The following is a 26667-nucleotide window of genomic DNA, read 5'->3' as shown; positions in this document are numbered from 1 at the left end:
AACTTTCAGGGCATACTTCTGACTACCCTGCCTGTGCTTGAGCTCCCCATATGTAAAATGAAGATAGTGCCACTCATTAATTATGCAGGGACTTTTGTGAAGATTAATTAATGTTTGTTAATTAAAGAGGTGTAGTGATGAGCACCAACCCCTGCCCCCCCATAATAGTTCTGTCTTCAGAGCAGGGTTTAATAAGTGTGCAGTTAATATGGCACTGGGTGGGGGAGGGCATTGGGGAGATTCCGGGGTCAAAAAACCAACCCCCCCCAAAAGTGGGGTGTTGTATAAAGTGGTAGTGCATACCACCCAAAACTGGATCCTTGCTGGCCGGAGTCATGCTGCAGCTGCCAGCAGGCTCCAAGCTGCAGGAGTGCTAGGGCTGCAGCTTCCCCAGCCCTCAGGACCCCAGTAAGGGTGCTGGGTGTGCCATTGCTTCTTGTCCTCAGGGAAACGAATGTCTATGCTTGTGTGGCCACGGGCAGTGTCCAGATAAGCAATGGTGTGCATTTGCAGCAGCACAAATAGTAGCAACACAAATTTGGGCCACAGTGCATCCCCTGCCCATGTGCTTCGCAGTGGGACACATTGTCCAGCTACTTCCTGTGCTGTGGGGGAGGCTGCCTGGGGCACAGAGTGACTCAATGTGGGGCTGGCTGGCATTAAAATGTTCTTTTAATGCAGCTTTTAGGCAACCCAGGGCTGTCTGCTCCACAATCTCTGTGTGCTGCGGAGCCCCCAGCTGGCTGGGGCACAGTGTGCTTCGAGATGGGAGCAGGCAGCCCTGGGCTGACTGCTCCCCTATTTCCATGTGCCTCAGTGCAGGGGTTCTACTGTGGAGCCCCCACGTTGAGGCACATGGAGATAGGGAAGCAGCCAGCAGTGGTAGCCTTAGAATTGTTGGGGCCCTGGACAAGAGAGTCATTTGGGACCCCTTCAAGGCTTAATTTTGATGGCCTATAAGCAAGTTGGACATTTTCAATTTCAATTTCACTTTGCCCTATCCATGAAACTGCAGTGAAAGTATCTTAATACAATACTGATACTATAAATATTCAGTGTAATTAAAATTTATTTTTATGAAGTGTGGGGCTCTAGGCAGTTGCCTAGTTTGCCCTCCCCTAAGGCTACTACTGCCTAGAGGCATGCCAGCCAGCCAGGAGTGGCTGGTTGGGGCACTTTGTCTGGACTCTAAAAACTCAAATAACCACAAGCACTGTCTCTGCATTTGTCCTGGCACACGCAAAGCACTTTGGTGTGCTTTGCACCGCTCTTATCTTCAGGGTTTATTTTTTTTGCTACTGGGAAAGGTTGATATCAAATTTTGGCCCACCACTGCAAATTAGCAGTGCCATGCATTGTTTAACATGCAACGTGTGCAGTTTGTGGTGCTGCGAAGAGGTTTCCAATTCCACAAACTGCAAGTGCCAGCACATCTAGATCCAGCCAAGGTGACCAAATTCAAGTTGCATGAGTAGTCTTAATTCTACCATTTCCTAACTTTACAGTGTTTGACTTTGCAACTCTAACATGTTCTTTTAGTGCAGCTTTGTGTGTGTATTTTTAACACGGAATTTTTATGAACTCTCTTCAGTCCACTGGTAAATAAATAATTGGATTAAGGAAGAGTAAAGTGGCTTGCCTAAAGTTAGAACAAGCCTTTACTCAAACTAAAATGCTTTGAGAAAGTTTGTTTACTAGAGTGTTTTGCCTTCTTCTAAATTCTCCAAGGCAGGAAGTGGAAACAATGAAATACAATGAAAAATGGTGCTGTTAGGAAATTTCAAGTATTTTATTGTTTCATAGACATTCAGGCTGGAAGAGACCTCGGAAGATAATCGGGTCCAGGCCTCTGCTTAAGGGGCAGGAAGTCAGCTGGGGTCAAAGGATCCCAGTAAGATAGGTATCAAAATGTTTCTTGAAAGTTTCCAGAGTAGGTGCATGCACCACCTCTGAAGGGCATCTATTGCAGGCTCTGGGAACATGGATGGTAGAGAAGTTTTTCCTCGTGTCCCGCCTAAAAAGGTCTTTCAGGAATTTGTGACCATTAGCTGTTGTCTTCCCTTGGGGTGCTCTGGTGAACAGGTGTTCCCCCAGATCCTGATGCACACCCCTTATTTCAGATGGGCCTGAAGAACTGAAGAAGACTCAATTCATTCTCCAAAAGTACTCTTAGTGCTCATCACTGAGTGGATTCATATTTGTGAGTAACCAGTTAGATGGGTAGGTGGGTTAGATGGGTAGATGCTTTCTTGGCCCTTAGAAGGATTTGATCTAAGGGACCTTCAGTTCTGTGGTTCACGGGTTACAAATGGCAGGCATTCTCAGTTATTCTTTTTACTCTGTTAGAGCTTAATTTACCCTGAAGGAATTAAAAGATAGATTGGGCTAATAAAAAGTGAACAATCTTATACATAAGAAATATAAGAGGAAATACAAGAGCTGGAATTTTAACATGAACCCCACAATGACAAGGGAACTTGCCTCCACTGGCAAACCAAAAATTATGGAGTGGCAATGTTGAGCACAGAACTACAGACAACAAAAATATTACTCGTAAAAGGGGAGACAAATTTGGGAAAAATTGTTATAAGAGGCAAAGAGGAATAAAGTGACAAATATGTATCTATTAAAAAGATAAAGGAGGAGGTTGTCAAAAACAACTTTGCCCTTGCAACTGAGTTTTGTCTGAGCATCTCTTAGGACAGATAAGGAGCCCAGTTGCTAAAAGTAAGCAACTATTAAAATAATATGCACAATTTCAAATAACTTTAAAACTCAAATAACCAGAGGCCGGTTGAAATGATTAATCCTATCAAGACACTAGCACATGAATCTCTGGCAAACAAATTTTTTAGAAGCACACACTGAAGCTAGTACCATACATGCATTGCATACTCCATCAAAAACCACCAAATGCCTTTGGTGTATCATGTTTCCACCCATCCCTCAAAGATCCTCTTACATCCTTCCCGCACTTCTAAACAGCAATGACAGAATTTGAACTTAGTACAATAGAGTCAGTGATACCTCAGGACTGGACTAAATAAGGAGTCACACCAATAGTTAAAGGACTCCTATTCCTTCTTCCAAAGTCACTCTAGAAATCTCATATAGAAAAGAAAGATGGTGCATGCCAGTGTTTCATAATTAAAACAGCCCAATCAGGAAAAGTAGGTTGGGTGCGCCCATGAGGAAACTATTATTTGTGCTGTGCAAATATAGCAAATGACAATGTAGTTTAACTGGTCATAAGAATCAACATAATATTACTGAAGTTACTTTTTTGTATAGTTGGACCCCCAGTATGTGATATACGGAGATAAAGAGGTCCAAAGGACACCAATATCAATGGAAGCCACTTCCTTTTGTTTTAATGGAGTTTGAATCTGGCTCAGAAGGACTAACCTTAACCTTAAAGCCATGATATTATGGTATACTATCCTAAAACTTCTTAGTTTGAAAAACTATAGGCTGTAACCTACTACTATTGTATATTGATGATATTTTTTATTACAAGATTTTTGCAAAAAAACAAGACTTTTGCAAAAAAAATCTTTAATTGCAAGCTTTCAGGCACAAATGCCCTTCATCAGGCATTGGAGAAAAGATTGTAAAAGTACTCCTGGGTAGAAATGAAAGTTCATATTTCATAGAATTTCACAGAGGAGTCAATAGGTAGAAAACTCCTCTGGGCAGGCAGTTTATAGCTGATATGGAGTCTCTCACCTCTATGTGAGGTTCTGTGATGATGCAAATTACCTTGAAACAAAAGCAAGGGTAGTATCCTATGTTTCAGGTGGTCACAGTTGCTACCTGCTTCGGAAAATCTGAAGATTTAATTTTAAAAAATCAGCTAAAATTAGATATCTTCCATGTGTCAGGTATCCAGGTTGTAGCTATATTAGTATAGAGGAAAAAGCAAACAGGATTCAGGAGAACTTTTAAAACCTTTTTTCCGGCACCTGATGAAGGGTGTTTGTGCCCAAAAGCTTGCAATTAAAGAATTTTTTTTACAATAATCCTGTTGGTCTAATAAGATATCATCTCTATTACCAGTCCTGATTGCTTGTGAAGTGGTAAGCACTTTTACTTTACAAATTTCTTATAATTTAAGACTCCTCAAGAGGACGTGTATAGGATGATGGAACAGAATTCAATAATATGAGGCAATCCCAGCCTCAAAATATAGTTTTCAAGACTCAAAAGTTTTTAATAAGTATAAGCCTAATAGTGAAATATTACTAGATGAGAACTAAGAATAAATTATCTAAAAAGCCAAAATGAAACAGGCAATTACAAGGATAATTCAGACAATTTTCCTGTAAATGTACGACATACATATTTTTTTTAAATTATAAAAATATTGAATGCATGCAAAGCCAATGAATCAATTTAAATGAATCCCAGTACCATCCTACATATCAAATGCATATGTGCATTGATATATATTTTGTGGGTGTCTCCATGCTAAATTGTAAAAATTAAACTAGCGTCTGCTCCATATGTCCTATCAAGAATCACGGATAATGTTAAATCTGAAAACAAATATTCCCTGAACTCTCCTTTCCACACCAGTCATTGTATTACCATAAAATAGATAAGAAAGGATAGCACTCTGTTAAAGTTATATTATAATAAGAAAGAAATAGAAAAAAGTACCATCATACATATAAGACGTGATCAAGAACTTTAGATTTCTTAAAAACTGGCACATTCATAATTCCTTACAAACTAGACTACTTTTTTTTTGTGATTTACTGATATTTATTTTTGATAGAATATGTGAGAATACAATTATGCCTCAGTTGGGAAGTGCAGAGATACCACAGTGATGGGTTCAAATAACCTGAAAGAACAACATGAACCATGTGTCTGTAATTTATCTTTGGCTACAGTGAATATCAGTGTTGTTTGATCCTCAGACATATCTGGATATATTAAACATTCAATAGGTTATATTCAGGCTTGCATATACATATACATGCTTTCAATTAGTCTTTCTTTTAATTGCTAAACCAATATTACAGAGAAGAAAACTGCTTAGTTTCTACTGCCTCTACTGCTTGTGTCCCAACATTTACTTTTCTTCTTTAAGCAGTCTGACAGTTGCCAGTAAGTGACCAATGCAAACTGAAAGCCCAAAGGCCATATCCTACCATAAGATCTGTGCAAGTTAAGCAGACAATTATTCCCTGTTTATAGGATCGCTATCTATCTCAGATGCTTTCATGCAGGTTTTTTTTTTGCTTCCTATACTACCAGTAGAGTTTCTGCCATGGCTGTACATGCCAAATTAAGGCATTGAACATTTAGGGCATCGTTGTTTGGACTACTGTAATCAGTATAGGCCTTGATTAGAATCTCCTTCCTTAGATCTAGTGACAAGTTTCTTACCTGAGTAGTAGTATTAATATAAATGCAGTCATTCAGATGAGTAAATGCTCACCAATGTGACTGAGGATGTACAATACAATTATTAGTCTGAAAAGGACAAGAGCCAGAGAGAACTTATTGTAGGCCTGTCAAACAGAAACTTTCTTTTAATTGTAAAAGGAACAAACCTTGAATGGAGACAAAAATACGTAGACCCATAATTCACTTTTTACAGAGTAGAACTGCACTGTAGCAAGGCTGAAGGGAGGTTCACAAAAAACTCCTTGAAAAAGTCCTTGATCTTTCCTGATCAACCCTTGCACATGTCAGGCGACGTAAGTCAGATCAAGATGGTTTAGGAGTTTTAACCAGGGAAACTGTCTTGGTTAGCTAATTCTGCTAGTTCTTGAATTGTGAGAGAAAATTTTGGTACTAAGAAAGTCAATGGGAGTTTTGCCACTGTCTGCAGGCAGTGAGGTTAGATTTCAGAGTCACTATTCCAGCAGGTGACATGCCTTAATTTCATTTCTTTGAGCTGTGGCACATCTTTAAAATGGAGATTTTGTTCAATTTAAAGCACTATAGCAAAGAAATGAGCTTCTTTTTTTTTGTTTATTGAGAGACATGGGAGGTTGGAGTCTTCCAGGCTTTGCTCCTAAATCAAGATTTATCTGTACATTTTGCTTAACTTAGAGGAAATCTCTTCCCTTTTTTGGTTTAAAGCTCCCGGAAGCCTTATGGGAGGGAAACCTATGAATTGTCAGTCATTATTAGTTGCTAGTTATAAAAAGAAATTGCTGCATGAGGGTATTAGAGCACAGCCCACACAGATAATGTCCCTCCATCTGCCTTATGTAACATCTTATCTGTAATACAGGCTATTAATCAGAGGGCTCAAAGATATTCTCTAATGTGACTCAATCTAGCAAATAAGAGGCAGCATACATGTTCCCAAAATTAAAAGAAATAAAAATAAGTGATGTGGAACTTACTGTGCTGTACATTTCAACAATGTTGGAAAATGGACAAACTAATAATCTTGGTGTCCATACAGATATACAGGCACAACAATGTACCTAAAATAAAAATCATCTTAAATAGAAATGGCCCAGAATATTACAGGGAAGGAGGCCACCTTAGCTTTGCAACATTTTAGGCTTGCAACATTTCATACAGAATTTATCATGCTGCCCTTATGCATGGAAAGCAAAAATATTCCCCATTGCACTAGAAATATTCCCCACTGCACTTAGATTTCATAAACATTAGGGCTGGAAGGGAACTTAGAAGATCACCGAGTCCAGCCCCCTGCCCCAGGGGCAGGAAGTCATCAGGGCTCATAGGATCCCAGCAAAATAAACATCCAGATGTCTTTTGAAGGCGTTCAGAGTAGGTGCTTGAACCACCTCCGGCGGGAGTCTATTCCAGACCTTGGGGGCCCGGATAGTAAAGAAGTTCTTCCTTATGTCCAGCCTGAAACAGTCATGGAGGAGTTTGTGACAGTTTGACCTTGTCATCCCTTGGGGCACTCTGGTGAACAGATGTTCCCCCAGATCCTGGTAAGCACCCCTGATAAACTTATAGGTGGCCACCAGCTCACCCCTGAGCCTCCACTTTTCCAGGCTGAAGAGTCCCATTGGCTCTCAGCCTCTCTTCATAAAGTCTGCTTTCCTGACCTCTGATCACGCACGTGGCTCTCCTATGCACCCTCTCAAGCTTCTCCACATCCTTTTTGAATTGTGGAGCCCAAAACTGGACTCAGTACTCCAGCCGTGGCCTCACCAAGGCTAAGTATGAGAGAATGATGTCCCGGGATTTGCTTGAGAAGCATCTATGGATGTAAGCAAGCGTTTTGCTTGCTTTACTGGCAGCAGTATCACATTGAAAGCTCATGTTCATCTTGTGGTTAATCATGACCCCCAAGTCCCTTTCGTCCGTAGTGCTAGCCAGCGTAGCACTGTTGAGCCTATAAGGATGCTATAGGTTTTCTTTCCAAGGTGGAGATCCTTGCATTTTTTGGTGTTAAACACCATCAGGTTCTCGTATTTCCTGAGCCTGTCCAGGTCAGCCTGGATCACCCTCCTGTCCTCAGGTGTGGACGCTTTACCACAGAGTTTGGTGTCGTCGCCAAACTTGGCCAGTCTGCTTCTGATACAAATATCCACATCATTAATGAAGATGTTAAATAGTAGAGGCCCAAGGAAAGAGCCTTGGAGCATCCAAATAGTCATAGGGCACCATGATGATTGACTTCCATCAACCACCACCCTTGACAGAAGAATCCCATGCACCACTACAGGCTTGGGACCAACTAGCTAAGCAGCAGCACAGAAAAGGACCCAGGTGTTACAGTGGATTATAAGCTGTATACGAGTCAGTGTGCCCTTGTTGCCAAGGAGCTAACAGCATAATGGTCTGTATTAGTAAGAGCATTGCCAGCAGATCAAGGGAAGTGATTCTTCCCCTCTATTCTGCACTGGTGAGACATCTGGAGTACTGTGTCTAATTTTGTATCCCCCCACTACACAAAGGATGTGAACAAGTCAGAGAGAGTCCAGCAGAGGGCAACAAAAATGGTTAGAGGTTGGGACACATAACTTGTGAAGAGAGGCTGAGGGAACTGGGTTCATTTAGTCTGCAGAAGAGAAGACTGAGGGGGGATTTAATAACAGCTTGCAAATAACTGAAGCAGGGTCCAAAGAAGATGAAGCTAGACTGTTCCCAGTGGTGGCAAATAACAGCAATGGCCTCAAGTTGCAGCAAGGGAGGCTTAGACTGGATATTAAGAGTAACTATCTCACTAAGAGGGTGATAAAGCACTGGACAGGGTTAGTTAAAGAGGTGGTGGACTCTCCACCCTTGGAGGTTTTTAAGGCCTGGCTCGACAAAGTCCTGGCTGGAATGGTCTAGTTAGGGATGACTCTGCTTTGGGCAGGGGGTTGGATTAGATGATTTCCTGAGGTCCCTTCCAACCCTCATTTTCTATGATTCTGTATCAAGGAATGGTTGATCTGGAAACCCTCCAGGCATAGAATGCACCTTACTGAATTTGAATCAGTGAATAAAACACACAAAAAGTCTGGTAAAAAATATGATGCAACTAATCAAGGCAATACTACTGCAACATACCCTTAAAACTTAATGTAAGCAACCCTTGAATTATTTGTATCGCTTTCCTAAAGACCTGGGCTACAAAACTGGCTGCTTGGCACTTTCTCTCAGTAATCAGTTTAACCATCCCTCCTATATATGAGTTAATGAGGAAAAGTTCCTTCTGTCCCCTCTCTGCACGATGCTAGAGTCACTTACTGTTAAAACTGATATTTGTTGGCAACAATATTGCTTTTACAGGGTTTTATATTCTATCAAAACTATGCACACAGCAGTTACCTCCAAGAGTGTGGATTCTTAATTAGCTATCAATCTTTAATCTTTTCAGTGAAGCTAATCAACAGGTCAGCTGGTAATGTCCCTCCCTCTCTCCCTTCCTTCCTTGGAAACAGCTGTTTAAGAGCATCTTGAACTAATGAGACAGGCTTTTATTTTGTTGATGGGCTGATAAACTCTGTGTTATCAGCTCCCTGCTGGCTTCCTCATCTGTCAGGTTTGTAGATAGTATGAAGAAATAGGGAGTATCATCAATAGTTGCATGCACTAAACCTCCCCCCCACCCTTTGCCTCAGAGTGCTAGGTGGTGGCTGGGGGCTGGCAACACTTGTTGTGGGCACCATCAGGTCAGGAGGACTCATATAGAGTGAGAGAAACAGAACTGAAATATGCAGGGTCCGGGAGGGACCTGTTGGCTGCTAGAAGAATGGGGGTTTGCTCTAGGACCTTTAAGCAGTCTCCCTTTTGATCAAACAAATGCATCAAGGTGTGGCAGGTGAGTGAAAAGGAGAGGGCACCCTGGAGCTGGAGCTGGAGCTGGAGCAGAGCAAGGCTTGCATGATCACAAGGGGGCATCATGGCTGCCTCTGGAACACAAACCTTGCTACACTAAGAAAAAGAGTTGTGAGACTCTCAAAATTTGAAGATGTGATCTAGGAAAAATGCCTTATTTCTAAAGTGCTACCTTTGCTGGAATCAGAATGAATGTAATCATTGCATTTTTTATGATCCAGTACAACTTTCCCATTCACTTCAGTAACAATTTTTGTGGTAGGTTCTGTAACTCTGTAGTGAGAGAGAGCTCTTTTCCTGACTCGCCCAACATCAGGTTCTAGACCTACCACAGAAATGTAGAATTATTTTGACCCTTATGCTAGGCTCCTATGAATTCCAATCCAGGGTGTAAGAGATGTTGCAGCCTCAAAACTGTAAAGGAAAAAAAAAATCTCAGAACAATAAAGACAGAGTCCAGGAAGGAAGTTATGTTTGAACCAAACCTTGAATGTGGACTTCGGGAAAGATGGGAAATCCACCTGTTACCTCCAAGAGTGTGGATTCTTAATTAGCTATTCATCTTCAATCTTTTCAGTGAAGCAGTTGTCCTTAAGAATAAGCCTTAAGAGATTCCATATTAAGGAGGTCTGGAAGTTGTATGAACTTAAACCAAAGAATCAAAGATGGGCTCACAGCATAATTTAGCACTAAATGTGTGTACAACAAATAGTATCTTGTATTTGTGGGCTAAGTACAGATAGTCAAAAAGCCTGTCCACTCATCAATTGGCCAAGACAAACACATGCCAGCACTGGCCAAGGGGGCTGCTTCTGCACATTGCAGAGTTCCACCAGGTTGTAAATGCCCCAACTCCACCTCCTGGCCAGCCCTATGCCTGTCAGCCGTGGGAGAGATGGGGTAGGCGAGGGAGGTATGTCCTCCTCTACTCCAGTCCTGATGCCCCGGCCAGGGTCTGCACAGTTGTGGGGTGGGGGGAAAGTCCCTGAAGCTAACAAGTGCGGTCTGGGGTATTTGCAGCCCTGTGGAAGAGAACCCCTGTCTCAGGGCTTCCTCCACCCCCCATGTGCTATGCTGACCCTGGCTGGGGGGTCAGGGCCAGCGCAGGGATCCATCCTCCCTCACCTGCCCCCCGCCCCCACAGCAAACAGGAGGGGGACTGGTGAAGGAGCATGGCTGGGGCACTTGCAGACCAGTAGAGCTGTGGTGCAAGGAAGAAAGCCCCCTCCTTGGGGGCTTTCCCCTTGCACCCCTGTGCAGATCCCGGCTGTGGAGAGCCAGGGCTGGGGTGGGGGGGGGTCCATTCCTCCCCTCACCAACTGCTGTGCCATGACAAGGGGCTAAGGAGCCTGCCTCAGCTCTGTGATGGCCCGAGCAGGGTTGCTCGGCTTCACTACAGCAGACAAGCTGGGGCAGAGGCTAGCCTGCCTGACATCTGAGGGAAGGATTAGTGTGGAGCTGCAATACATCCTGGGATGCTGGGGGACTGAGCCCTAACTTACTTTGGGAGGACATCTGGGGCAGAAGTTTGATAGACCAGTTTAATCTAAATCAGTTGTTTGATACTACATCCATCCAGGTCTATCTTAAACTGATTTCAGCCATTTTTAACCAGTCTATGTGTACTGAACATCTGATCTGTTGCAGGTTTCAACTGGTTTCCAATCAGTTATATCAGTTTATGTGTAACGTCAGTTCCTATCCACTCTTCAAGAAAAAACAGAGTTTTACGTACAAGGAATATTTTTTAAACTAGGTTGTTTGAGATCAGGGAACAACTGATTTTATTAGTCAATTAAGTAATTAATTTTAATTTAAAATAATTTGAAGACATCAACTTTTGTAAGAACTAGTCCACAGCATATGGTCTTATTTTCATCAGCCTGGTGTACCCTTCCTCTTGATTGTTTGATAATTTCTTACTGTTTTAAAATTAAATGACCAGGAAGAATGCCTTCTGCTACATTTGTGCAGCACCTACCACCATAAGGTTAGGAGCTGCTTTGGTGCTAATGTATGACTAAAACATGCAGAGATAAAGGGTAGCCTTTATTATGAAAGCATGAATCAATTTAGAGATGGTCATGGACTAATTTTAATGAAGAAAAATAGGATTTGACACAATGTATAAGCCTGCTGGTCTACAACATAACTGTCTTGATGACTTACCATGATTATTGCCAAAATGGGAGTAGAACCTGTTCATCTGATTTATCATAAAAAAGTCAGGCTGGGACTTCAGGAAGGTCATGTAGTCCAATCCACTGTCATGGCAGGATCATTACTATCTAAACCGTACTAGAAAACTGTCTAATCTACTCTTAAAACTTCTGAGGATGGAGATTCCATAACCTTTCTAATTAGCCAGCTCCAATGCTCCTTAGCAGTAAGAAAGTTCTTCATAAGATCCAACCTAGATTTCCCTTGCTTCTATTTCAGACTACATGTACTGCCCCTGCAGCCACAGAGAATAGTCTACCAGCATCCTTTCGTATAACCACTCTTTTGAAATTTGAAATTTATTATCATTTGCCCCCTCAGACTTTTTTTCCACAAACTAAATAATCCCAGTTTTTTCAGACGTTCCTCATAAATCATGTTTCCCAGACCTTACACTAGATTTAAACAGTGTTGGAGATGAGGAGTGTTAGTTAAAATAAAAGCTATAACAGAGTAAAGATCCATTAAGTATCCTTTTCCCAACCAGGGATAATACTAAATTATATACATGAAGGTTGAATGCCACTTCTTTACATATGTCCTTATACGTTTGTGCCAAATATAGTACTACAGTTGGGGAATTTGTTCTTGACCTTGCAGAAAATCAGTTTAGACTCTTGAATTTGAATTTATTAGAATAACAAATACATGCCAAAAAGGTATATTAATGCTCAGGAAGCAGCATTCAGAATTTATATTTTTCAATGTTGGCTGTTAGGGCTCTGCTTCAACTACAGGACTACCAAACTGAATTTTAGTTCATTTGTAGGAAGATGAACTTAACTTTCCTGACAATAAAAGATAATGAAGTACTGGTGGAACAACCAAAGCACTCTCAATAGAAATCAAACACTACAAAAGTAGTATCAAGGGGCTGAAAAAGACAGCTTTGCTTCTAAGCAAGCTGTTTATAAAAGTGACATTTGCCAACTTGACATTTGTATTGAATTAGCAGGAACAAAATTCACTAGTACACTATGGGAGAGGTTAATATGATATGGTTATAATGTATAAATAAAACCCAAATGCATCAAGACAGTGGGAATGCAGCTGATTCGATAAGCATTTAATATTCTGTTCATGAAATCAAAACTTGAAAGTGATTACTTTGAGCTAAGTGTTATTTTGGAAAGTCCTGTAGTAGATCAGTGATTTTGTAGTGTGTTAATGAACGGCTGTCTAGTGATACTAGTTATTACAAGTTATTTACATGAAAAATTCCCATTTGCATTCTAAATTACCTTTCTACTTTAGGTAATAAATCCTTTTAGATATTTAATAAGAAGATTTTTTTAATGTTATGAGTGGCTAGGACATTTAATCAATGAGCCTTATGTGAGTGTGATTTTCCAGTTACAGTATTTTTACCATGTGTTATAAATCTTCTTGTTTCTTTTAGATTCTATTCAGTTCCTTAAAAGAAAACAAAACAGCTGTAACAGCTGTAAAGGCTTGCTTGGCTACAACTGAGTGGGTGAGCTGTGCCTAAGAAATTTGCAGGAAAGGTGGCAAAAAGTTTGCAGAGGGTGCAATAGATTTTCCAAATGGAGGGTATGCTGTGCACAATGCATGCCTTTTGCTGGAGGATTTGAACCGTAACCACAGGCCCCCCACCAATTGCAAACCCCGGGCTCTGATTGGCTACTATGGAGCCATAAAAGCTGAGGAAGGGAAAAGCAGCTAGGGAGAGAAGGACAAAGATTCAGCTTTTCTTCCCTTAGGCAGAGGGAATGGAGCTGAGGCTTGCTTGGGAGCAGACTTCAGAACAGAGGAGAGACTGAGTCATCCCAGGAGAAGCCGATTCCCCACCCTGGGTCAGAGCTGTGCAATCAGGGACACAGGTACCCAGGAAAAGAGTGGGGAGGGGTTGGTAAGCTGGGAGAAGCTGCCTGGTCAGGGACTTGCAGAGGGAAGTCCTCTGTTTGGGCTGGAAAGGCTTGTGCTGCAGGGACAGAGGGCTACAGAGGGAAACCCCTGTCTGCATGTGGAGGTGCTGGGGACAGAGACAGCCCAGAGAGAGCAGGCTGTGAGAATCCCAAATCTGCATGGGTGTGTGAGGGGACACTTAACTATTAGTGTTTACAGAAAGTGTATTTTTCAGACGGGAACTAAAGAAAAGAAGCCTGCTACCTGCAGTGGCTGATGGGAGACTTGTTTTTTTTTTGCTGAGTTACCAAGAAAGAGCAAAGAGTCCACCTTCCCCAAAGCAGGAGAAGCCTCGCCTCTGCCACCCAGTGGTGAATCATAGTTAAAGCTACATTGCCATTTATTGTTATGGCAAAGGAAGGGGAATATGACCAGAGCAAAAATCGACCTGGGTTATGGGGGGCTGGGGGGAACGGGACTGTTTTGAAGTGTTATAACCAGGTGAATGTAATCACTGAGGTTGTCTGATGCAAGTGGGACCACCCAGTGTGGTGGACTTACTCATTTATTTTTGCAATTGTAAATTCTAGTCAAATTGTTGGTTTTATTATTAACCTTTGAGATATATGTGTGTGTGTATATATATATATTCTCTCAGTGAATCATTTCTTCTCTGTATATAGTTGTGTATAATAAAGAAACCCATTTGTTTATTAGACTTAAAGTAAATTCTTGAGCAGAGAGGTTGAGGGACACACCTCTCCAAGGGACACCTCAGTAAGCAGACCAGCCTGAGGGGTTCCCAGGGCTACTGGCACCCTGAGGATCCAGAATCCAGCATATCACCTGGCCTAGTGTGCCAGCGAGGGTTACATAACTAAAAAGAAAAGAAAAAAAAATGTGACACAGACCCTACGCACACCCCCCCCCCCTCAGCCTACTTAAATAAAACTAACTTTTTTGGAATTGTCAATATTAATTTGGTGTCTGTTTGAAATTTTCAGAATCCAGCATGGTATTTTGTACATTAAAATAGACAAGAATACTTTTCTTTTAATTCTTAAAACAAGGAAGAGGAATAATTTTCTGAACCAAAACTAGGCTGACGCATGGTGTTGCACCTGCTGTGATTCACCAGGGAGAGACTGAGAGTAACTGGCCAAATTCTACTATGTCTGTGGAAAGATAAATGGCTTGACAACTCCATTTTACCATTACTTGTATCCACTGCTGGCACCTGATTTATTCCTCATCTGTTGTGAACATTAATCTTCCAAATAAGCAGCAACTAAGGTCCTGCAACTATCCCCTCTAACTCCAAAGTTTGTGGTCAGGTAACTCTCTCACAAAGTTATGAAACACTTTAAAAAAACAAAACAAAGAGCACATATTATTACACCCTAACATATCAAAAGTTATCAGTGACCTAGCCTGTAAATAGGAGGGTTACCAAGGAACATAAGGAATACCCAACATTAGTCTTTTGGAAATATTTAATGGCAAGAATCATTTTTTATTCTGCAAGTCTATTAGCTAGATTGGAGGGGTACAGCACGTATGTAAAATCAGTCAGTCATCTTTCTATTCTGTCTAGTATAAGCTCCATGTGAAACTAATAGTAACTCAAATGGTCACCTCAACTCCATAGTCATTTGCAGTCAGATCCACCATCAGGTAGAAGCTTAGATGTCAAAAGAGAAGGCAAATGAGCTAGCCTAGTGCCAACCTTTTATTTATTTCTTTATTTAGCAGTTCACATAGAAATAAATACATGGTTTGTATTTATGTCTACTCTTACAATACAGAAAAGATACTAAGGCAGAGAGAATAGCTTCTAGGGTGGCAACACTTGTTTGCCTAGAGATTCAGAATGGGTCAGCCATGGAAGAAATAGGCTAGTACTGATACAAAAAAAATCCACTTTGAGGATCTGGATCTTCCAAATCTTAACATTTGGGATAGCCAAGTGGGGGTGACACTATATATCAGTATAAAGCAGAGGTAATATTTCACCTTGCCCATGAAGTTGCAGGATAAATTGAAGTATATGGAAAATAACGGATGTAATAGATACTGCATGGGTTTGAGGACCAAAGAGGACATTCTGAGCCGGTAAGTTATATTATGCTAAACCCACATTGATGGCTGGGTGTTTCCAGGATAGCTTTGTGCTGCTGGAGCTGCTGTAAGACCTACTAGCATCATCCCTTTTTCTTATTTATTCTGGCACTCCCATGGACAGAAAACATCACCAAAGACCAACTTCCTTGGGATGCCTGCCAGCATCATGAATAGAATTTGTGGAAAAAAACTCAGAGCAGAGATGGTGCAAATACTTAGAAAGAAAGCCATTAGAAGAAGCTTAACATAAACACAGAAGGACTGCAGTTTAGTTTAGCCAGGGATATACATATTCCTGAGTAGGACCCAGCCTGAATTAGGCTGACAACTATAATGAACTACAAGAAAAGTCTCTAGTAGCAAAGAGCAAAGTTCTAAATTATAATAATTTCAGTTGCCCTTGAATAAACATATGCTTAAAGTCCTCCTTATTTCTTATAGGACACTAACGCTTATAAGAGAGGTCTGAACTAGCTCAGATCTGTGTCAGTCCTAAGTATAATATCCTTCTGTAAAGATTTAGTCTTGCAAAAGCAGCAGAATATGATTTGAAGGCTGCGAGACTGCTATGTTAGAGTGACTGATCTGTGTGGGTATATCAACATACAACAAAATGGAAGATGCCACAAAAAGTCAAATGATAAGATAGCTTGGAAATTGATTAGTGAAACAGACTGATTCCCCCAAGGTTAACATCCACATAAGTTGCAGAGAATGGACAATTAGCTAAATGACGTTACCAGCACAGCAGGGTAGGATTTTCCTTATTACCAAGATAAGGAATTATTTGTAAATGATAAGTATATATAGACACACAAACTTATCATGTTATATATGGTAGCCTCTAAAGCCACCTAGATTTCTGTTGACATATGTAAGTAGGTTTATAGAATGCAGTGCCTATGATGGATCAGGGAATATGCAAGAAACAAGGTTTGTTTGATAATACCATTTGGGAATAGCCACTTTATTTCCATAATGGAGAAAAGTCAACTTTACTTGGTATATCACTTGACTCAAGGAAGAGAATTTTTTTGCCCAAAATTTGTCTAATATCTCTCCCAATGACAGAGTTGGCTCACTAAAAGACATATTTAAGGACAACATTTGTCAAAGAAACAATATGAGAAATTAAGGCAAGCATGATAACATATTCAGCTATGGCTCAGAATTTGTTTTTTTTAATAAGTTAAAATCACAGTGTCACAAGCCATACTAGTGGACTCCAGAAGCTCCAGACCCTCTCCTGCAAACTGCACCTGCCTCTCCTTGAGTGCAGACTGTATCTTATTCAACAGACTCCTATGGTGAACAAAATCCCAGGCTAAACCAGCATCCTGATTGGATCTTATATCTTAATTTAAGCAAGGCCTCACCAGCTCTTTATAATGGTTTGCCCTAGAACTTATGTTAGAGAAATGAAATATAGGGTCTGCCATTTCTGTGGAGATGGTATGCCTATAATTACCAATTGCTCTGAAAAGCCAGTGTCCCACAGACAATCATTAAGATATATAAGACAGAAAAACGATGTATTACACAAGAAATTAGAGCATGCAAGAAAAGTAATTTAGATTTGGAGGCAAAATACACAATTAAATATATAGATATATTACCCTGTTTCTCTAACTAAAAAACAAAACAGATTATTTCATTGCCCCAGACAGAAATCTGATAAGTTATGTATTTATCTTCAACTTAACTACAGCCAAGGAAGACAGCAACATACAAATTTTCTTATCAATATTGTCCATCAGGTAATTTTGACTTAAGAGGGGATTGGTGCCCTCTCAGCATGAGATTTCCTTTGGAAATGCACTTCAGTCATTGTCTGAGTAAATATATATTTACTGATATATATATATATATATATATATATAGATATATATTTACATTGTCTGAGTATATATTCCTTCCTGTAAGCTAGGGTCTCTCTCTGTCTGTCTCAGATACATGGGCTGGTCTGTGTTCTAATTAGAACACTCTAGCATGGCCACACTGACACGTATATAAGCCACTGCATGTTTAAAAATGGTCACTGAGGTTCTTTATCTAAAACTCATCAAAAGAGGTTTAGATAAAGCATCCTGTGGCCGTTTTTAAAGTTGTGGGGGTTTAATACACATGACAATAAGGCATTTTAATTAGAGCGGTTCTCTGGGAATCAGTTCAATGCCTGTCTTAAATAAAACTATACAAATTTTAAAAAATTATATGTAAAGTCATGGTTAATGAAAACATAAAAGTGATAAAACTGAATAGAGCTTAACTTTAGCTGTAAATAGAGACCAAACGTGTCTCTTGGCCAGACACTGGACAGCAGAAATCCAATTTAGAGAAATATCTGTATATTCTAAGTAGTGTCCCCCAAAAATCAATCAGTTATACAGTGGCATCCATGATGCACATCCTGAAAATTATTGTTTATTTTCATGAATGTATTAAACAATTTTGTTTTCTTTGTACTACTATATAACAAAAAAGCTAATTAACATATTTTCTTGCAATACACCACACCTCCATATATAATTCACACTTTGTTTTTGAGAGGCAGGATAAAGAAGAAAATATTACTTGCAGAAACCAAGTATTAGTAGCTGGGGAGCCATGCCTGCTGCCAGCTTCACCCACAGGATCATGGTCTGGGGCTGATCCCATGTGCTAAGTCTGACCCTGTGCCAGCTCCAGGGTCATATGGTAGCTCTGACATAGCATATCAAGTCTGCTCCAGACACTTGCACCAGGTCTGGAGCTGTGTGCAAGTCCCAGCTGTGCTTGACCACAGGTACTGATCCAATCTGGCATTCAGGGCCAGATCATTCAACCAAGAGGCTCCCCACAGCACATTTTCAGGGAAAGAACATTACTTGCTATGGTTTTTAGAGCCGCCAAATTTCCAGAACCATGGGGCTCTGGTTTTTTTCACTTATAATGCGTACCCCAAGTTTTATCAGGTTGTTTTGGTGAAAAGATGTAGGTTATGTGTGAGAAAATATGGTAATAACTCGCTGTGGACTTTCAAAATTTGTATCTACCCCTACTCAAAAATAACTATTGAATAAATAAACTATAGGATTTCTTAAAAAAAAAAAAAAAAAATCATTGCACAGTCAATTGCTGTAATAGGCTTCTTGTAAATTCAGTTATTATTATGAATGTCTGTTCATTGTTAAACAATCCCTATAAAGAAGGCCTATTGCATTAATATGCACATACTAGATTTCTAGAATGTATAGGGTAAAGTAGTCATATAATCTGTTATCCCAACAAGTGTGTTCTGTTCTATATAGGTTCTTCTACCACCTTATCACAAGTAGGGCACTAAGTGACAAGACAGCCATTGATTATGTGCAGCCTTTTTTCCTCCCTCTTATTCTCTGAGGGCAAGTCTACATGTTCATTACTGTGCAGTAGTTATGGTACATTAAGTTTAGTACTTATATAAGTGGCCCCGAAGTACTAAATCAATAAACAGTAACTGGCATTCCTGTTCAGTAGTGCCAGCACACAGCGTTTTAGTGACACTCACTGCACAGTAGCTTACTACTACTGCGCACTAATGTATTAACATGGTTTTTGTCCTGCATGCTAATGCACGGAATTAGGCTACTGCTCAGTTAGTGTCTCATGTAGACATGCCCTGGGATAACTATTTGTAAAATGTAGTAGTTTGGCGATGGAGAGAGGATTTATTATTATTTTATTTTTCTACATAAAGAAGTTATCACAAGTAGGGGTGTAAGCTTTCGACACATTAGCTACTGGTTGGTAATGTCAATGTACACAAACACATAGTCAACAGCAAGGCTAAGTATAGACAGTCAAAAAGCCTGAGGCTGAATCAATTCTTGCAGGTTAGTCCAAGCTACATAGATTGAACCAATAAACAAGTGAACAGACATTCACTTTTGATTCTGGAAATGTAGCCACATGCCTGCAATGGCCCAGGGCAGAAGCCGGGGGGTACTATAGCATGCCTCTCTGCTCTGCTGGAGCAGACAGCTTGAGCCAAGGCTAGCCCACCCACCCTGTAAAAGGGAAGAGAGAGTTGTGGCAGAAGTGCAAAGCATCTTGGGATGCTGGGGAACTGTGGGTGAATTTGCATATGGAGGGGATCTGGGACAGAAGTTCAATAAATCGATTTAATCAAAATCTGTTAAGTCTGATCCAACCTCCATCCAGTTGCATTTTAATCTGGTTTTAGCCATTTTAAAAGTGGTTTATGTGCACTGAATGTCTGTTGTGTTACAGATTTGAACTGGTTTTCGATCACTTATACTGGTTTATGGGTAATTTCTGTCCCTATCCCAAAGGTCCACCTGAGTCTAAAGGACCATCAGGTTAGTAAGGTTATGGCAAGTCAGTTTCTGCATTCAACAACACACATACAAAGGTGCAAGCTGACTAGACTCGCATAGAGCTACTTTAACTTCATAGCAAAAGTGAGCGGGTTCCTATTGATAGTAAGCACAGTCTTCAGCCTGAGTCAAAAGTAATATCATGCTTCCAGAGCCAGAGCAAGATGCTCTAAACCATTTTGCTACAATACATGCAAAGTTACTCATGCCTTTATATAAGAGTAGAAAGCTACCCTGTATTTACCGGGAGGGGAAACAGTAGAAACAGTGCCAAGATGTACCTGATGCACTGTAAACTCACATCCTAATTCACCTCTCAGTAACATGTCCATGTGCCCATACCACAAACATACATTCTCCCAAAGTCTTTGTTAAAGGCAAGACTGAAACAGCGCATCTTGCACTTGGAGTAGAAGTGATGAGGTATGTGATGATCCTTAGTTCCTTGGGAGTTTATTCCACAGTCTCAAACTAACTTCTGAGAAAATGATCTTCTGTACAAACAAGCTTCACCTTTATAGTAGAAAGTTCCACTCTGCCAAAGGATTGCAGCAGCTGCCTATCATTTGAATGCTTAGGACAGGGATCAACAATAATTTGCAGGTGAGAACTGCTTTAATAGAGCTCAGCTTTGAGTATGCAGTGCTTCCAACCCAGCTGGCACCACCGCTGCTGCTGGAAGCAAAGCCTCAGTTACAACTCCCCGCCTCAGTGCCACTGCCACCTCTACCCCCAGCTGCCACATGGGCAAAAACTCTGCCTCTGCAACCCTGCAGTAGCCCCACGGCTTCATAAGCCAGATAAAATGGCTCTCTGGGCCAGAGCGGGCTATCATGCAGAGTGATAGGCATCTGATTGTCTGATTGGCCTGGGAAATTTGAACTCGGGTTAATCAGGCCGGCCAGAGTAGTCGGCTGAGGATGCCGGAGGAAGCACACGATGCCCCCAGTATCCCCCAACCCTTGAGGCAGTGGTGGCAGAGGAAGCAGCAGTGCTTGGCAGCTAAGAGGCAGCTGAGGCAATGAGAAGGTAAGCCGGGGAAGGGAGTGAGCAGAGCCAGGTGTTGGCAATCGGGCAGGGTCCTAGGGCTGGTGCTGTTCAACATCTTCATTAGTGACCTGGAGGAGGGTGTGGAGTGCACCCTGTTCAAGTTCTCTGATGACACCAAGCTGTGGGGTAAAGTGAATACACCGGCAGGCAGGGACCGCATCCAGGCAGACCTGGATAGGTTGGAGAAGTGGGCGGATCTGAACAGGATGCAGTTCAACAAGGACAAGTGCAGGGTGCTGCACCTGGGGAGAGGGAACCAGCATTATGGTTATAGGTTAGGGGCTGACTCTCTCCGCAGCACAGAGGCAGAGAGGGATCTTGGAGTCAGGATTGACTCCAGGATGTATATGAGTCGCCAATGTGACAAAGCAATAGGCAGAGCCAGCCACACCCTGTCATGCATCAACAAGGGCACCACTAACAGGTACAGAGAGGTCTTGCTCCCCCTCTATGCGGCGCTGGTCAGGCCGCAGCTGGAGTACTGTGTCCAGTTCTGGGCGCCGCACTTCAAGAGGGACGTGGGGAACCTGGAGAGGGTCCAGAGGAGGCCACTCGTATGGTTGGGGGCCTCCGTGGCCAGCCCTATGAGGAGAGGCTGAGGGACCTGAACCTCTTCAGTCTCCAGAAGCAGATACTGAGGGGGGATCTTGTGGCTGCCTACAACCTTATCAGGGGCCAGCAGCAGGGACTCGGGGAAAGTCTGTTCACCAGGGCCCCCCTTGGAGTCACCAGGAACAATGGCCACAAGCTGAGGGAGGATAGGTTTAGGTTGGATATTAGGAAGAACTACTTCATGATAAGGGTGGCCAGAGCCTGGAATAGGCTTCCCAGAGAGGTGGTGCTCTCACCTTCCCTGGAGATCTTCAAGAGGAGACTGGATAGGCACCTGGCTGGGGTCTTATGACCTCTGCCACCCCCAGTGCTCCTTCCTGCCCATGGCAGGGGGTCGGACTCGATGATCTGTCCAGGTCCCTTCCCACTCATTGATTCTATGATTCTATTATAGATTCAAGATTGGTAAATATGTCACAAATTATTCTGTAAGTCTGCATGTATGAACATACAAACAAATTTTAGAATGATGGTACATTATTATAGACACTTAATCTACCTGCATATAGAGGAAGTCATTTTCTCAGTCTCCACACACGGGCACACATTTATACAGGGAAGATTCAGGCTGTGTTTCTGACAACACAAACCAGAAAACAGGGATTTGGGGTGGAAAAACACTTTTCCGGGGGAAGATTGTGGTGTTTTGCATTCTATTCTGAAGCCATTGCAGCCTTGGAAATGGAAAGTGCTTGCTAGGAAAGGGGTGAAAACCAGTATAGCTGCAGGATTGACTGAATTAGCACATTCTCCATCAGTCTCTGCTATGGGATGGCTATAAAATCCTGATGCCAAGTTAAAATGGCATTGCTTAATGGTACTACCAGAATAAAATCTTTTCCTTCATTACAGAATCCCCATCAGGACTGGGTTACACTACAGTTTACGTTCCTTATGTGCCTCTGGCAGATGGCCTGATTGCCTAGCTTTATTCCACATTTAGACCATAAAAGGATACTTGAAATGATTCTACTTGTCTTCCATTTGAGAGTAGTTTTTACAAATCACCAAAAACCAAGTTTTTCAAGAGAAAATATTTATTTCACAGACTGGCCAAATTTCCGTAGTGACTGTGTCACCCAAAAACATCTGTCACCTGACAACATCATGCCCAAAGTTTCAAGAATATCGGGGGTTTGCTTGGTTTTTTTTGTAAATCAGGTGGTTTGCTGCTGTGGTGTGCAGTAGAAATCAGAGTGAGCACATGTTTGTTTCATATTTGCCTGTGATTACAAGGAACTGAACTTGATGACCTGGTCCCTCCCTACGCATATGTTCCTGTCTTCCATTCTGGGGCCCAAATAGTCAGATTGCAATACATAAAGTAACTAAATATTATACTTAATTTTTTCTCTTAATTTAGAAATCCTGGGCTGCAAAACATATGACTTCTCAAAATAGAATTCCCCAGTCCTCAGCAACTGGCTGTGAGCAAAAAATCATTCACATGGGCAGGACAATTTCTGAAATTCAGACACCAGCCTAAGCATAAGCTGTAATCATCACATGCAAGTTTAATTCTCCATATTTTCCTTTGGTCTAAGTCTCTGGGGAATAGATAATGTAAATTACTCAGAATATATAGATAAATGCAACATACTGAAGACATTTTCAAATGTCAAAAATGTCCCAACACAACTACATAATATAGAGTAATAGTCTTAGATAATCTTTCAGCTCTATACAGCAATTTTTCCTTGGCTTCACATTTCATTTGATATTATTGTGAGTCTAATACCAATTTCTTATTTAGTCCCAGTGCCTGAGACCACTTCTGTGTCTTTTCCTTTTCCACTGAAATATCAAGCACATGCATAAATATTCTTGCTGATTCACAATAGCAGCAAAAAAATGTTTTCCTCCTACCTGACCTATCTGGGGATGATAAAGTTAACTCCTGTAATGCTTTGTTCAAAATTAGGAAAGGTAGCCTCTTATTGGAGCCTCCCAAGCTTGGAAAATTACAGATTGTACTTTCTTTTGAATTATACCCTTTTTTGGCTAGTTATCAGTACAAGAAAGAAACTCTAACGATGTTAATTTTAACCAGTACTGTAACTTAGAGGGATTATCCTGGTAACATATTCTTGGACACCGGCTTAGAACAAAACCACTGCTGCTGCAGCCACACAATTTCACTGGCAGCAACAGCAACTGAAAGTCACCACTGCCTCTATGTGGCAGTTGCCCCAGGCACCTGGCCACATTGCTACACCACCAATTCTAACAATACAGTCCTCTTCAAAGTATTTATTGCAACTTTTACCTTCCATTATTATTTCCTCACATGCTGTGTAAATCTTTCCTATTTAGCATCAGAAGCATCAGGACAGCTTGTCAAAAAAGCATCAGTCAGGTATGTCTTCTTTATGTCCAAAAGCATGAAACAGAAGATGCTGGAGCCTTTATTCATTTTTAACCTATACTCAGAAGGCAACATGATCCAGTGGTCTGAGAGTTAGGGGACATAATTCTGAATTCCGCTATCCTGAATCTGGCATTGATATACTTTACTTCAGCTTTCCTACTCGGATTATTTGGGGATTATCTAAAAGGGGATTATCTAATCATTCTCTCTAAAGTATTATTAATGCTTCAGGTGAAAATCTTATGGAGTCATTTATTATTTCCCGTGTATGGTGACTATTAAAATAATGTCTTAATGTTTGTTGCTGTTTGTAGCAGGTTGTCACTCAGCTTCTGTTTTCCCTGGGGCACACTTCTCTCCACAGGAAATAACATTAATAACAAAATAAACAAATATACAACCACAAAACATTAACTCAGAAGGTTAACTCAAAACCTGTGGTCTTTTCTTGCACCTTAAGAGGGCAACCCCAGCTCTGTGCTCCTGCCTCAGCACTGTAGCCTTCCCTCTCTCCATCAGCTCCCCTCCTTGGGAGTTTTTAACTTTTTCTGAGTCAGACAGTCATCCCCATCAGTGGGTCCTGTGCCCCTGAGCAGGCAGGCTATCACACATTAACCCTGCAGCCACGTACCTGATTATACTGTTCATTTGCCTTAAATGTACCTTCTCCCCACAGCTTTCACCATGGGGAAAAGTTTCTAGAGTAAATGCTTGCCACTTTTTAGGGTAAATACCTTTATTATTACATTTTTGATGAACAGCAGCATTTTCCCCTCATATCTTACAATACAAATAGTTGTGTTAGGTTGGCGAAGAGCACATGACTTTTACAGTGACTTATGTATGCCTATACTGTTTAGGACTGCAGTTTTGGAAAAACTGAGGTTTACCCCAAACATGAAAAAGAACCCCTAATTTTATTTAAACTTTCTGATTTGGAGCGAGAGAAAACTAAAAAAGAAAAGCCAAGAAATGAAACTGAAAGCTGTTAAAAAACTCCAGGAGGTACCATCAATGTAGCATGAAGAAGAAAAGAGGAAAAACGGCTTTGAGGAGAGCCCAATAGCTTAAAAATAAAAGCACATATGCTTTTGAAGAGTGTGTTATCCTTTAGAAGATGGCTGCATACTATATACCAATGATGCTCACAGAATGGCTACTACATGATGCTGCTGCCAGACCTTCTCAATAAGGATAGAAGACAAGCAGAAGATGAGTTTGCCTCTCCACTGCAGGAAAAATAGCTGCTAAGCTTTTGTTTGCTTGCCTGTTTTTTTGAATATTGAAGGTATAACAAATTGTCTTTCATATTAAAGAGCAAGAAAACTTAGTCCAAAATTTTCAAATAAGGTCTAATCATTTTGCGTGTTTCAGATTTTTGATAGCTGTTTTGATACATTTTTGGTTCAATTTTCAAAAATACTGAGGACCCCACAAATCCAGTGGAAGTCAGCAAAAGCTGCTTAAGTTCGACACTTCTGAGAAGTCAGAATTCAGTTGTTTCAAACTGAGTTCCCCCAAAACTGAAACACCTAAAATGAATGAGCCCTTGGAAACAACGACATTAGTCCTTAAGACAACAACTGTTAAACATCAAAGGAATAAAAGACCTTAAGAAGTACAATTCAGCAGGGAAACCCAAGCATTTCTATTTCTACAGTTCAGTCACCTAAAATCATTTATTGTCAGGCATCATTAAAGAACAATTCCCTGTTGGTTGAGAACTTAAGTGAGTTTCTAATCAACTAGATATTTCACAACTTGTTAAAGCAATATTCTGAACACAATGGGAGCATCTACACGAGATGCTATGTCACCATACAATGAGCCATAGTGACGCAGCATTGGTGGGCACTAACCATGATGCTGCCATTACTGTGTAGTAGATTAGGGTTGAAAACAACCTGTGTGCCACTGGGACTGTGCAGTACCAACTGCGCAGTCAGGGGCACATGTAGATGCACCCAGTATTAACTTTGCTATCTAAACCATATGATTTTGCTATACAATATTAAATAGTTGCTATGTTGCACAACATAGATGGCTGCAGTTCTGTACAAACAGACTGTACAAACATAACTACTGATAGCTTATTGTACATACAAAGGCAAACATGCACACTCCATTGCTGCTAGAAAACTTACAATGATCTGGATTAAAAAAAACACGAACAGGTTACCCAAAGAGGTGGTGGAGTCTCCATTGTCGGAAGTTTTAAAGACATGATTTATATTCAATGTTTTTAAGCCTTGCTTGGGTGGGATGATATAGCTAAGGATGGTCCTGCTTTGAGCAGGGGGGTAGGGGAAGGAAGTGGGGTTTGAACTAGATGATCTCCTAAAGTCCCTTCCAACCCTAACTTTCTATGATTCTGTGCTTCACTATGGCTGTTTTGTGTAGGTCACCTGAACAAGTACCAATAAAACCATATTGTACTACCATTTAATATCTAGATACTCCATTTAATTTATAGAAAGATTCGTTTAAAAATATTGAAAGAAATGTGAGCACACCCTCATGTCTCCACCTTTCAAAATACACCCCTCCCTTTTAAAATGAGGACCTCCACTGCACAAGTAATGAAAATAGTTCCTACATTTTAGAAAGATCTAAAGCCATTTTATAGTTCTTTTAGCATGGATGCTGTCATGATTTATTTAGTCATATTTTATAAAGTAGAAGGTTTTTCTAATGACTTCCACTCTACTCCAGGTAGACTAACTGAACATTGTGAAGAAATTAGTGAGGAAGGAGGAACTTTCTTCTAAAAAGCCATATGTGTTATCCACAGTTATTGAC

At 41.0% G+C, this 26667-nt stretch overlaps 1 protein-coding gene and 1 long non-coding RNA gene across 2 annotated transcripts in view; one reads left to right on the top strand and one right to left on the bottom strand.

The window, feature by feature from the left end:
• The window catches only part of PDE7B (phosphodiesterase 7B), a 315205-nt gene that overhangs the window by 273859 nt on the left and 14679 nt on the right, over window positions 1-26667 (bottom strand). The gene's annotated exons all lie outside the window — the stretch shown is intronic.
• On the top strand, window positions 13195-14077 carry LOC149873163 (uncharacterized). Its single transcript, XR_016439846.1, has 2 exons — window positions 13195-13334; window positions 13595-14077. It is a non-coding gene; the product is annotated as an uncharacterized LOC149873163 (long non-coding RNA).

Source organism: Crocodylus siamensis, chromosome 1 (genome assembly GCF_052110815.1).
Source record: "Crocodylus siamensis isolate JL-2025a chromosome 1, ASM5211081v1, whole genome shotgun sequence".
Classification (NCBI taxonomy): domain Eukaryota; kingdom Metazoa; phylum Chordata; order Crocodylia; family Crocodylidae; genus Crocodylus; species Crocodylus siamensis.
Note: the sequence above shows the minus strand (reverse complement) of the source record. Positions and strands in the feature narration are given on the sequence as shown.